The 13,352-nt window shown below is 36.6% G+C and overlaps 1 pseudogene; it reads left to right on the top strand.

Annotated features, from left to right (window-relative positions):
• LOC107593459 (E3 ubiquitin-protein ligase RNF14-like) overlaps positions 1-4,448 on the top strand; it is a 35,123-nt pseudogene extending 30,675 nt beyond the window's left edge.
• Positions 4,449-13,352: the final 8,904 nt, after the last annotated feature.

Genomic DNA, 13,352 nt, shown 5'->3' with positions numbered 1-13,352 from the left:
AATCGACAAACCCTAAAACAACACAAACACCCCCCCCGCCCTTAAAAAAAAGGGGGGGGGGGGCTATAGGATTTACCTTAATTCGAGCACTGTTTTAGACAATACTTTCAGTTTTGGACATGGGATGGTCATTTTAAATAGCCTACTGTAAATGCAAATCGGCTGAGGGTGGATTTAATTTTTACTGTACTAATCATACTTTACGTGGCATTTAGCCAGGATTTATGTTATGAGTGTGTCCAGTGTTTTTTAGTCCCGCTCCTGCAAGGTTCTATTCCGCACCCACCCGCTCCCGCTATACTCTTTGTTCACCCGCTGTCCGCTTAGAATAATTTTCTTCCCCACCCCGACCGTTCCCGTTAAATTTAGATCTCGTTTCCAGAATCTCACATTTAAATTTCCGCTACTGAAAGAGAGATAGGCTGACAAATAAAAGTGTAGTCTGCACAAAATTGTATGTTATTTTATTCGTCTTGTCAAGAGTCTTGAATTTATTGACTTTGACTTGAGTTTATATGAATTATCTTAAGACTCAAAATTCGTTAAATATTTTATGCAACACAGTAGGAAAAAAGTGTCAAAGAAAATAAAAATGTTGTACAAAAATTTTATTTCTTATTTTTATTCGTCTTGTCAGGATACAATTTGTTTAACATTGACAACATAATAGGGAAAAAGTGTCGCAGAGAGGAAAAAAATGTACACTGTAAAAAAAAATCAGTTAAATTTACGGTAAAATACTGGCAAATATGGTTGCCAGAACTTTACCGTGGAAAATACAGTAGCAACATATTAGGTTTTACAGAACTGTTTAAATTTACAGTGAAAAACTGTATTTCATTAACTGATACAATGTTACTATGCAAACCTCATTTTATTTGCAGAAACCGACTGCACTTAATTTGGCCAATTGGCATTTGTTTATAAACTAATATTTATAATGTTCAAGTAACGCAAGCATATTGGTCTTAAGAACTATTTTGCCATGAAGAGAAACCTACTGATTTATGCAAAGTCCTTAAAAGCATCAATTCAATGAGAGCCGCGAGAATGCAGACCTCTACCTCGAGGCTTAACATGTTGATAAATAACTAAATTACTGTTATTTAACCGCACCATTTTTTTTTATAGTGATAAGCTTTACTTAAGTAAAATTTTCTTGGAATTCCCAACTTAAAATGTTCAATTTAAAGCTACTAATAATTATGTTTAGGCTTTTACTTGGGAATTTTTTGTAAATTAACTACCCTTTTCTGAGTGAAAATTGTTTCCAAGCTTTTTTCAAGTAAATCCTAATCCAAAATTGTTTTCATTGTAATTCTTAAGGCTTGTGCTTTGTTAAGGATGTTCATCCATCCACCGATTTTTTTATAATAGGCCTAACATAAATAATTTAGCTTATAGTTGAGTTGGACAGCGGTCATAGTATAGTCAGTCAGACAAGCATCTGCTTCATACAGCACGAGCCGCAGCGCAAGATTGACCGGACCAGCTCTGGCAAACGTGCAGAACTTTTACTTTTTACTAAAGTAATAATGGACCACAAACTGAGCGTTCATTTTAATGGGAGAAAAGTTTGTTTTAATGTGGATATAATGCGGTCACTGTGCCCCCTCACCTCTGGTGACATCTCCAGAGTGGGCACTCTGATTTTAGTCTGAGAGGCAGGCTACTGCCCTGGGAAGATCTCCCCGGCTGTTAAAAACACGGATTAAAAGCAAAATGTTTTCATTTCAGTTTGTTCTTGGCAAAAAAAAATGTTTTCGTGGTTCCAGAGCGAAATAAGAATGGCAGAGCATTTAGAAAGAATTCAGACTCTGTTGTTATCTACTAACGTAAATTTGTTCACCCACAGTAACAATTTTTAACAGATTAATTGACTATTTTAGTTTTCTCCATGTTTAAAAAAACACGCAAAAAATAAATTTTACGGTTTTGAGCGGAAAATAAAAGATTAATCACGTATAAGTGGATAAATATTTATGTAAACATTTATATAATATTTTTACTACGATGTACGATGCATTCTGCCAGTTAAAATAAAAATCAGACTTGTGTATTTATGACATCAATTACTACATTATTTTTTCAGAAATTGAAGTAACTTTAAATGTTATTGTGTGTTTCTACTTTTCATAGCCTATTTTTAGCTTTATAGAGAGCTTCCAGTAGGTTTTTCACGGAGCTGTCAACACTGAGCCGACCGCCTGCAATCAGTTGACGAACATCCTATTCATATATAATACTAGGCTAGGCTATATGTTATTAAATTGTAGGCTGTATCAAATTATTTTATTTACAATTTTCGTGTTTGTGTTTTTCCCGTTTTATTCGTTGCATCTGAAAATGACTTCTGCACTATAGTCTACATAATTTTAATTTTAATCAATTAATATTCAGAAACAGGTTTTTTTCTTTTCAAAGAAAAAAGTGTATGCCCCCTGACTTTCTGCGCCAACCCTGATAGAGGCATTTACATTTTGACAGCCTAAAAACAGACTTCAGTCACATGAATGACTATTAACTAACAAAATGTACCGTATCAACCGTGTGAGCTTAATCAGATTTGTCATCATTATTTTTCGTAAAATAATATCTGGGGGACCCCCCACATCTATTTTATTTTATTTTTTTTATCTGTGCTTCTCATCCATACAGATTTAACTACGCACACAGCTAAAAAAAACAGTCTGGGTGCTGATAAAAATTTCTAAAATAAATATTTCTATGAAACGCGTTAGGTTGCCCCCGATCTAGGACCTGCAGCAATAGTCTTCTACAGCAGCAGAAGACTATTATTTTGCTAAACAAATTAAGGATGACTTAATGTGTGAAATATTATGCAGTGGAATTCTAGGGCTACTGTAAAGTGAAATTATTAAATCTAAATGTTCTCACAGATCAGCCTCTGGATGAGATCAGTGAATCAGAATTGAATCATCAATAATTAACCATCACAACTTTTACTATAACAAATGTGCTTCAGAAACACACAATAATAACAGCCAGAGCAACATTAAAGTTAAGAAGTCAAGGGGGCAACTAAAGCAAGCGCTTACCTCCATAATGGTGACTTCAAACTTTATTATTTTCAATAATACAGCGCTAAAGCTTCCTGGAGGCTAAATGAGGGCTGCCCATGCAGGGCCAGTGCTAAGGGGCCAACGTTTTGCCAATGAGCAAATTCTCAGGGGCCCTGCGCTGGCAGCCCGTAAATCTATAGAGGCTCAGGCTGGCTTGAATGCCAGCCAGTAAAGCGCTACATTAGTAAGTCTTGAAGTAAGAGCTTTGACGAGAATCTGTGCCACATATTCTGGAAGGAAGACTCTGATTTACCTGATGTATAGCGTGAAACTTCTTTGTTGAAATGTGGATGGGATCACTTACTGTCCAAGTTCTATAGATCCCATTTAATCAATGATTTTGTAGTTTTGTGGTTTGCAAGAGATGACTTGCTATACTGTATATATGAATTATGTTACATACAGTTTTGTTAATGTTCTTTTGCAGCATGTTTTTTTTTTTTTTTTATAACATCTTATTTTCCTCTACACAGTACAACAGGAAAAGGAATTACTTGAAAAGCAGCTAATTCAAAGGGAAACTGATGAAGATTTAAGCAAAGACTGGCTGAAGGAAAATTCTAAACCGTGCCCTTCCTGTGGTGCCAACATACAGGTCAGCATCAACGAGCTCAGGACTGCAATGAGTTCTCACTTTTGTTGTTTAAAAGTGCAATCTTTGTTAGATTCTTAGAAAAAGCTTTTAAAATAATGGGTTATATTTTCTATTTTTGTTGAATAAAATGAAAAATAGACCCAGAAGCAGCGTTATTGGGGCCTCATTATAAGATGCATATATATTTAGATTTGATCCTAAATTCCACAGACTTGTTAGTCATTAAAGATGACCAACAAATGTGGATAAAGGTACACAGAAAATGTTCTTATATGTAAATGCAAAGCATGTTAAAATTGTTTTCATACATCAGCACAGTAATGTTTACTAAATTATATTTATAAATCTTACATTCTCATCTGAAGTGCCACCCACCATCATAAAGTTAAAAGGCATCTATAGTTTCTTTTAGAAAGACCAAATTTTTACTGTGAAAAATTATATTATAAATGTCTAAAATATTATTTCGAAAATAAGTTATTTCTTTGTTACATTATTGCATATTTTCTGATTATAGTTTCTTACTCATAATTTGTTCCTTTTTTTTTATTAGAAAGAACTGGGCTGCAACAAGATGACCTGCTCTTCCTGCCAGCAGTATTTCTGCTGGATCTGCCTTGCAGTTCTCAAAAGAAATGATACCTACAGCCACTTCAGGGACTCTAACTGTCCTTGTTATGACCAGTGAGGCAGATGGATAGTGGTTTTGCTGATACAATAACTAAAGAGGGTGCTGTTTTACTGTAGAACCAAATAAATGAATGAATGAATGATGCATTTATATAGTGCTTTATTGTGTATTTTTTGTACACCCAAAGCGCTTTAAAATCATGGGGGGGGGGGGGGGGGCCTCTCCTCAACCACCACCAGTGTGCAGCATCCACTTGGATGATGCGACGGCAGCCACAGGACAATGGCACCAGTGCGTTCACCACACACCAGCTACAGCTGGAGAGGAGAGAGAGTCATAGATCCAATCAAGTGGTTGGGGATTATTAGGGGGCCATGCTTGACAAAGTCCAGGGGTTACACCCCTATTCTTTACGAGAAGTGCTATGGGATTTTTAATGACCACAGAGAGTTAGGACCTTGGTTTAACGTCTCATCCGAAAGACGGTGCTTTTTGACAGTATAGTGTCCCCGTCACTATACTGTAAAAATGCAACTGTAGGCAGATTAAACCCTCCAGTGCTGATGTATGCAGAAATTAAAAACTATTGCAAATTATCACAGTTGATTTTTACATAAATCACAGTAGATTTTTATTTATTTATGCTACACTGTAAAAAATGTACTGTAAATTTACAGTAACTCACTGGCAATTTTAAAGACTGTAAATTTACAAAAGTACTGTAAATCAATAATTACAATAATAACAATAAATACAGCAAGCTGTAAAATTACAATAGAAACGTTTCTAAATGAGTGAAATTACAAGAGCAACTGTGAACATTTTACAGTAAATTAGAACTTTTACAGTAAATTAGAACATTTGTTGTGAAATTCAATTCACTAAATTAACTACAATTGAAATGTTTCACTGCTGTGATAATGTGTAAACATTTGGTTAACTTATTTAAAGGTGTCATATGATGCTGCTAAAAAGAACATTATTTTGTGTATTTGGTGTAATGAAATGTGTTTATGTGGTTTAAGGTTCAAAAAACATTATTTTCCACATACTGTACATTATTGTTTCTCCTCTATGCCCCGCTTTTCTGAAACGTATCGATTTTTACAAAGCTCATCGGTCTGAAAAAGCGAGGTGTGCTCTGATTGGCCAGCTATCCAGTGAGTTGTGATTGGCCGAATTCCTCAAGCGTGTGACAGAAATGTTACGTCCCTTACCATATTGTGATGCCTGCGGCAACCAGATTTGACGCTGGACTCCGCTTTGTCCACGGTGAAAGCCGATCCGGCGATCGACAGCGCGAAGTTGAAGCATTTTCTCAGCGACCAGCACAGATCAGCTCTACACATGACGAAGCGATATCGTCCTCTTTTGGAAGGCCAAACAAAGTAGTTTCGCTTTCACAACAAAGCACACAGCGCCTTCACGACATGGCGGCGGGAACAATACTTCAGCGAGGATAAAAGGTACACCTTTCTTTGCATGAACATTTGGGCGGCGTTATGCAAATCTTCCCAGATAGTGACGTAGGTATGTGGGGGCGTGTTAGAACGAGCCGTTTTAGGTAGGTGTGGCTGACTCAACTTTTATAAAGAATATCTCTTTGGATTTGAGACTTTAGTCTTTGCAACTTTACAGATCTTCTTTATGCACCAAGAGCTTATAACACTCCAAAGAGAAAGGAAAAATTTAAGTCACATCATATGACCCCTTTAACTTATTATTGAGTCCGCTGAGAAGAAATATTTCTATAAAACTGCAAACACTTAATGCGTAATAGTAAATTAACTAAAAACATGACTAACTCAAACCACTGCAGTTCATTATTAGCTATTACACACATGTATGTGCTGAAGTATTTAACAAAGCGATCATCACCACAGTTACTGTTTTTAAATAAAGCAACAGAACATCAGTGTTTGATGCTCATCATTGACTGAAGCACAGGCTCTACTTTCTAGCACAATGGTGACCCACAAAACTACATTAAACAGATCTCTCTTGTGCAAAAACCAGAGGTGGAAAGTCCAGGGGTCATAAAGTAATGAACCCATGAACCCCCATGAAGGTGGGACCAAATCATTCCTTTCAAGTCTCAAGCAAGTCTCAAGTCAAATCCCAAGTCCTCAAAGAGTTAAAGTTAATGAGATAATTAAGTGACTAATTAAATGATTGTGCATTAGTGATGAACACCTACTGTTAACAAGCAGCATCATTAAGCCTCAGCCTTGAATGAAACCAACAGTACTGCGCTCTTGAGCCTTTTAGTAATTCAATGTAATTTGCTTCTAAGCAATTGCAGTATTGTTTCACAGTAAGCATTTGTGCATTGCTGAATCAAGCCTTGAAGTAGCAGATGTCTTTATGCTTATATAACACTTTTGAATGAGCATCATGCAATGGCTTTTCTCTTTGTTTTTTCAATTTTAAATGAGCCCAGGTGAGCTCATGATGACTATCTCATCACATCACAACAGCTGGTCACTGTACAGCACCAACTTCACTGCTTTACAACACCACAGACACTGCTACTGAAAAAAATCTAACATAAGAGTTAAGAGTCAAGAGCACAACTAAATCAAACACTGATCCCCATGATGGTGACTTCACTTTAACCAATAAAACATCAACAGCTGGTCCTCTGTAATTCTCAATAACAGCAGGTGTTCATCACTGATGCACAATCATCATTTAATTAGTCACTTAATTATCTCATTAACTTTAACTCTGAGGACTTGTAATTTGACTTGAGACTTGCTTGTGACTTGAAAGCAATGACTTGGTCCCATTTCTGGTGAAATCAGCTAACTGAGTTCATGGGTGGAATAAACATGGCAGGACTTTTACTTTCTGACCCCTGGACTTTACACCTCTGGTTACATATTTACTCTCCTTATAGATAATTATGTGAATTATTAAGTGATGATTGTTCTTTAGAGATGAACAGCTGCTGTTAACAAGCAGAATCACTGAATGAAAGATAAACAAGAACTACAACTGACTTCAGCCACAGCCTTAGATGAAATCAACTGCAATACAAGACATCATTAAATCTCTAAAGATCTGGTTAAACAAATCCACAAACAGAATTACCAACTTCACACATTACAATTTGACTTTATTTCTGTCATATATCTACAAAAATTCTGAGAATTAACAGAGGTTTAGATGTTTTACTGAAAACATTATGTTTGACCTCACCATTATGGCGATGAGGGTTTGCATTAATTGCAATAGCGTGGTGTTTAGTTAGTATTTATAATGTCATTATCATTATCTGATGGCCTGGTTCTCTGGATATCTTTTTCAGTGGATAATCTATGACTTGGTGTGTTTTTTTTTTGTTAGTTTCATTTTGTTTATGACAGCTATTTGACACTGCATGACATGACAAACTACTACAAAATAATTTAATGCACAAAGCCTTTTAATGCTACAGAATCATTGACACACAGATATCAATAATCAGCACATGAATCTCAACAATGATGACAATCAAAAGCTTCATGCTGCAATGCATGCTGGGTACCAGCACAACGCAAAACTCACCCATGACTCCCAGCATGCATTGCGGCATGAATAAATTATGCAGCTGAATTGTCCACTTCTTTAATTCTTACTATGTGCTTTTGTTTTTGCTATTGTTTTCGTGTTGAGTTTTAGTAGCTTGTTTTGTGATGTTCAGAGTTGATTGGTTTACTTATTTTGTTGTTTGTCACCGTCCTTGAGATTCATACGCTGATTCTTGATGTGTGTGTTTCATAACACAGCCTTCTTTTTTTAAACAATCTTTTGTAACAACCTTCTTCTTATGTATTGTCTGAAATATTGTCTTGGAAAGATAAGAAACACCAGATAAAATCAGTGAGCCTGATGTTTCAGGATGATTATGTTACCAGCAGAACAGAATCAACATTTTTAAACATATTCTTTACGACAACACAGGATTACTGCAGTCTATAAAAGATTAATACAAAAGAGTCAGGGTTCAAGAGCACAACTAAAGCAAACACTGATCTCCATCATGGTAGTTTAAAAAAAAAATCTAAAGTTCTGTAGAGGTCTTACAGAAATAGCATCAGTGTGGTTAGTAATGTGTGAAGCTGGTAATGCTGTTTGTGGAGTTGTTTAATCAGACCTTGAGAGATTTAATGGAAGTCTTGCATTTCAGTTGATTTCATCTAAGGCTGTGGCTGAAGTCAGTTGTAGTTCTTGTTTCTCTTTCATTCAGTGATTCTGCTTGTTAACAGCAGCTGTTCATCGCTAAAGCGCTAATCACTTAATAATTCACATAATTATCTATAAGGAGAGTAAATATGTAACTGAACTGTATTAATGTGTTTTTGCTCACGAGAGATCTGTTAATGTAGTTTTGTGGGTCACCATTGTGCTGGAGAGTAGAGCCTGTGCTTCAGTCAATGATTAACCTGGGTCACTAATGGTCTGCTGCATTGTTTAAAGACAATAATTGTGGAGTTGATGGTGTGATGAGCTCTGTTAGTATTTCAGCACATACATGTGTGCTATAGCTAATGATGAACTGCAGTGATTTGAGTTAAAGTCATATCTTTAGTTACTTTACTGTTCCACATTAAGTGTTTGCAGTTTTATACCAAGAAATATTCATTCTCAGCAGACTCAAATGAAATAAGATAACCAAGTATTTACACACTATCACAACAGTGACAAATCTCAATTGTAGTTAATTTTGTGAGTTGAATTTCACAGCAAATGTTCTAATTTACTGTAAAATGTATGTATAGCATTACAAGTTCACAGTTGCTCTTGTAATTTCACTCATATTTATAAAAGTTTCTACTGTAATTTTGCAGTGATAGCTGTGAAAAAGCAGTTTGCTGTATTTTTACAGTACAATTGTAATTATTGATTTACAGTACTTTTGTAAATGTACAGTCTTATTGGCAACCAAAATTGCCAGTAAGTTACTGTAAATTTACAGTAATTATTTTACAGTGTACTTAAAAATTTTGCCTACCATACTACAGAAAAAGTAGCACCACAGCCATGGGTCTTCCATGCAGAGAACTTTGCTCATATTTTTGCATACTGATGCATTTAATAGTTATTCGCAAAACATACCTGTAACAGAAATTGAAAAAAAAACTTTTGATCAGGTTAGATATTGTCAGCTCAAACCCCTTTCTGTTCATGTTCACTCTTAATGAGCTCATTAGTGTCATTAGTAGTTTTAGATTTAGTATATGGCCCGCAGTGTCTTTTAGTACGGCCCGCAGTGTCTTTTAGTACGGCCCGCTGGATCATATTAGACTCGGATGATCAATTTTAAAACATTTGAAAAGCAAGTCACGTAAAGATTGCTTTCAGTTTTTGATGTTAATACTATCTCCAACCAGGAGAGGTCGCTATTTCCAGCCGCTCCCCTATTAATTTCAGCGTAGTAGGACGTGCACTCAAATGTAAACATTCATTAACATTAGCAAATAATAAATCAAAAACTGGCCATGAAAACAGTATTTTCAAGTCAAGATGGTAAACAGATTATCTTTTTACCAAGGGGATACCCATATGTTTGGATTGTTTGGAAATCTGTATTTTATTTAAATCGCCATCACACCACTGCTCACAAACAACAGAGTTGCACCTGCCTCAAATTTCAAAAGTAAAATTCATAGTCAACAAAAGCTTTCGGCCAAATGCATGACAGAAATGTTTGTACTGGACTATGTTCTTATTAGCGTTTCCGAGGGTCCTTAAAATGTCTTCAGTTAAATTGTTTACATTTAAGGCCACGAAAACTCTTAAATGGTACAAAAAGTCTAAATTATAAGAGGTCTTCAGGGACGGAAAGACAAGAATTGTTATATGGATTATTAATATGACGATTAAACTTCAAAAGGCTACGATTTCATTGAATAAACTTGAGCGCTGCACGTCAGCTTTGTGTACTGCGGTTACTGGGGAAACCACTATATGCACAGTTTCGAAAGGGAAACCTGCTGCAGAGAACGAATTTGCTTTTTCAAAAAGCTCATCTGCTATTTTTGCTACATATTTTGGTATGAAAATATCACAAATATTTTATTTGTTTTTATGAAATATTTCACAGAGTCACAAATAATATGTTGTATGTCTTAGATATACAGTGGGTACGGAAAGTATTCAGACCCCCTTAAATTCACTCTTTGTTATATTGCAGCCATTTGCTAAAATCATTTGTACATTTTTTTCCTCATTAATGTACACACAGCACCCCATATTGACAGAAAAACACAGAAGTGCTCACGCGCTTACCATCAAAAGTGACCAGCCATCCAAACTCAACACTTCAGTGATACTTCGTTGAAATCTTCAAAGAACTTAAAGTCGTGCAAACTAAGACTGTCAGCAGAACTGCTCAAGCCCTGCTTCATCACAGACCAACGAGGTGTTTCCCAAAGGACGTCATTCCGACGTCACCGACCAATCAGTAACGGGGTTCCCTCAAAGACATCCAGGAAGCCCGCGTCAGCGAAGGAATCACCTCAGCTTTCCAGCTGTCAACCAGCAAAACGCAAGTACAAACAAGATCGTCGATCTGCTGAACTGGTGAATTTAGATCACTCGTGAAAACGAGGTAGAACTATGAAACTCAGAACTCCGTTAACAGAATTTCCTTCCTCTGAAACTGTATGTATGTACAAAAATTACATATTCAATTGGTAATATACACTGACATCAACTTCTCGCTGGCCGAGTAGCCAGTAGTAAACTATCAAATTTAGAATCAATTCGAATCAGGTTGAATTAGGCTCTTCAAATCCGAGTCCTATCAAAACCTGAATCAATAATAATAATTAATTCCCTTACAACTGAGTTAAAACTCCTTACATATGGTGGAGAATAAATAAGCTGGCAAGATTTGACTGAAAAATTAATGATACCAAGATAATATTATGAATTTTGTCTATTTTTATCCGGAAAAATAGATAAAAGACAAAAGAAACTGAATTTGTTGTGTTATTTGGTTATGTTATTTTAGCACGGAAGAGCGGGTTGTTTGAATATGAAACTCGAGTTGTTCTTTAAAGAATTGAACTGCAGAAAAACTTTTTAATTTGTCCGAGACAAAATAAGTCGCGTCAGAGCACACAAGAAAGAAACGGTCGTTTTTCCCCGTTTACTTTCTGTAAAAGGCCTTCAGAGTGTGATTTGTATAAGTGCGTGTTCCACTTCCAAATGCAGCTCTGCATTGTCTCCCCGGTCTGAGGAAATCAGAGTAGCTAGCTGACAATCCTCTGGCCATTTAATTCACTAGAAACTAGTAGACTTGAAACGCGGTGCTCAGAGAGAGTGTCCGAACGATTTACTTTGGGAGAATTATGAAAACTTGCTCAAGTGAAAGGTGGTTAAATCCACGTGTGTTTTGTCTGTAATAAGACGTGCTGATATCCGCCGAAGATATCGTTGACAATTATTGTATTAATTGCAATAAATCTGTACATTAATTCACCTCACTCTGACGAGTTGAGTGTTACACGGCGCTGTAAGATAAGAATATAAATAGTTTTTTTTTGGTGGTGTAAAGTGCTAGACGCGCCGACGTCTCACTGACAACCACAGCTAGGAAGCTCATGCTGTAGACGTTGCCATAGTAACAAGTCGTAACACGGAAGTCGAAGGAAACCGTTTCCGGAGGGAACTTCCAGCGCCATATTGAGCTGTTTGTAAACAGATAGCCAAGCCAAGCTAGTAGCATTGAAGGCTAGTGGTTAGCATGTAGCATTTGTGTGGTCTCACATGCAGAAAATGTATCACAGTGTTTGAAGGGACTCGATCAGTTACGCCTGATTTCTTTCGCTATTTCACACTGATGTCATCCTACCTCTCTCATCTCTCTCTCTCCTCTTCTCCTCCCATTGAAAAGAACAGACAGATGCAAACTTTATAAACCTTATTGCACTGTACATACTGTAGATGTAATAACAAACATCATAAAATGTTTAATCCTTAACCATCAATAAGGCAATCAAATTTTTATTTCAGGGCTATCATTAGGGTTTGAGTCATCCTGCTTCAAGATATAAATTGATTAATAGTAATTTTAATTACTCTCATCAATTTTAATGATAACATCTTTAAATTTTAACCAGGAAATACCATTGCTAACCCTAAATTCTAATTTAATTAGCAAATGGGCCTTCTTTCCCTCTCCCTTTCAGTTAATTCATTTAATACATTGGGAGAGCGAAACTTTTTTCTCTCTTCTGCTTCTCTCTCTCAGCCGTTTCCTTTTGAGTTGATGACTGATTGCTTTGCTGGGAGGTTGCCTATGGAAATCACAGAGCAGAGAATTTTGAGAAATTGAACAGGTATTTTGTGAGACTTGAGAACGCCATTTCAAAATTGTCTTCCATTTACCTTTCACTTGCTTAAGAAAGCCTACCTAGCTAAGAAGACTGACAGGCACCCGCCAAAATTTGAACAAGCATCCAGGAACGAAAAATTGGTGAATGGTGTCAATCGTAACAGCTAAAAACCCAATACTGTCATTTTTATTGTTTTCCCTCACAAGGAGGAATTTTCAATAACAAATCACAGTCCTGTGGTTTGTGGTAGTAAGAAATGCTCCATTTGTTTGCTCTTTTTCTTTCATCCCTCCGTTCTCTAGCTGTGCTACCTGTGTGCTTACTAATTTTCCCCACAGAGACTACAAATTAGGAGCACGCCCACCAGAGAATCACAGTAACCGAGAACTACACTCACCTGTCCCTTACACACTCACTGTCAAACAACAAGTGACATTGCACACTTACACCTCTGTCTTGCCTTGTTTGTTTTGTTTTGTTTGTTTCAAAACATGGTCACTGGGAAGACCTCGAAACCTGGCTAAGTGTTGCAACAGACAGCCTCCTACCTAAGGCTGCTGAAACACTGAGACAGCAGACACAAGACCAGCTGGATGACAACATAGCAAACCTCATGAAACAAGACCCAAGTCAGAGCTACAGTCACAAAGAATTAGCAAAGATCACCGGCTCCTTAAGCCACACACTCATCGCCACCCTCAAGCTGAGCGACAGGC

The sequence above is a fragment of the Sinocyclocheilus grahami genome, unplaced genomic scaffold, assembly GCF_001515645.1.
Source record: "Sinocyclocheilus grahami isolate Dianchi unplaced genomic scaffold, SAMN03320097.WGS_v1.1 scaffold171.1, whole genome shotgun sequence".
Lineage (NCBI taxonomy): Eukaryota > Metazoa > Chordata > Actinopteri > Cypriniformes > Cyprinidae > Sinocyclocheilus > Sinocyclocheilus grahami.
Note: the sequence above shows the minus strand (reverse complement) of the source record. Positions and strands in the feature narration are given on the sequence as shown.